Raw genomic sequence first — 1,654 nt, forward strand, 5'->3', positions numbered from 1 at the left:
CTTGGTTGGGTGGAAAAATTAAGAGATAAGAGGCAGTGGAAAAGTGGAAATAAAATAAATTTTGAGTGTGATTGGTAAAGAATAAAAGTGAGAGGACAAAAAAATAAGAATTATGATCATTTTCCATTCTAATGTTTAAAACCATTCCTTCCAAATTGAAATGATGAGAGGAGAGAAAATGAGAGATATGGGTAAGTTATTTCAAAATTATGTATTTTTCAATATTTTATTTTATTTATTTTCATTTTTAACTTTACAAAGCAATGGAGGAAAAGAAAATTATGTTTCCTTTCTATTTTTCCATTTTTCTTACCAAGCATACCTATGAAAATAAAAACTATATTTTCCATCTTTCTATTTTTCTACCTTTTAATTTTTCATCTTTCTAACTTTCTTATCACTCTACCAAGCAAAAACTTAGTAAATCCCACAACTAGGCTTCAATTTAGATTAAAGGAAATATAAGCACATGCATTTGTAAAATATATACATATATATCTATTATATACTCAACTAATATTGATTTCATCTTAACTTGTAGCATTTCATAAACTAACAATCATTTTTAGTAGGCTATATTTCATGAGGTTTGCGTTCGCTTTTAAAAATAATAATGGTTTAATTTCATCAGACATCATCAAACTATGATTCAAAATTTAAAATGGTGATCAAACTTCAAAAATTTTAATTAACTCTTTAAGTTATTAGCATCATGTCAACTAGATCCTCTCATTTTAACCATTAGTTTGGGCGTTAGATGCTCACTCAAATCTGACTTAGAGCATATTTGAAACACATTGACCAAATTATAAACATATTTAAACCTACTACATGAAAATTTAGATCTGACATGTTAAAAACAAAGAGATAGCCCTAAATTTGATTGACACCCTTTATTAGATCCGAACTCTCCATGCCATAGGTACAAAAGGGTTTGCAATTTGATCGATGTATATTAAACATGCCCAATGTCATGTTCAAACTTCCATTTAAGTAACCAAAAAAACCTACCATTTAACGCTTAAATTGATGGTGAAGTTGATGAAAGGACCTAATTGATACAATACTGATAATTTTAACACTCAATTAAAACATTTTAAAGTTTAGAAATAAATTCAAAATCCAAACAATAGTTTAGGGTCTCTTATTGGAATTAAACCCAGAAACTTGTTACCATCATAATTAGTGACAGACAAGCCTTGAATTCGATCGATTGAGTTAGTCACAAGACATGCTTGAAAACTTTGTTTAACCCAAATTAAAGTAATAAAATAAAATAAAATAAAGTGGTAGGTGTTTGTGGGGAAAGAAATTAAGATGGGGTTTTAGCTTTTTAACTAATCATATATGCATTTAACTTATTTATAGAGATCAAAATGTATGATTGCAAAAATTGACTTTAATTAGAAGAAAGAAAAAGAAAGCATAACAATGGGAGAGATTAATGCAATTTAACCCCAAAATTCAATGATCAAAATCTTTGGGAAAGTTGATTAAAATTTAAGCCTTTGTGGAGCTTTGTTTGTAAAGTTCAAATGCTTTGTTTTGTCTCCCCTTTTATAAACTTTGAATAATTACATCTCCTTTTGCTTTATGGTGGAAAATGATTAGTTATTTTATTTAAAGTTATAATTATTAATGCTTATATCTTTTG

This window comes from Gossypium arboreum, chromosome 12 (assembly GCF_025698485.1).
Source record: "Gossypium arboreum isolate Shixiya-1 chromosome 12, ASM2569848v2, whole genome shotgun sequence".
Taxonomy (NCBI): Eukaryota; Viridiplantae; Streptophyta; class Magnoliopsida; order Malvales; family Malvaceae; genus Gossypium; species Gossypium arboreum.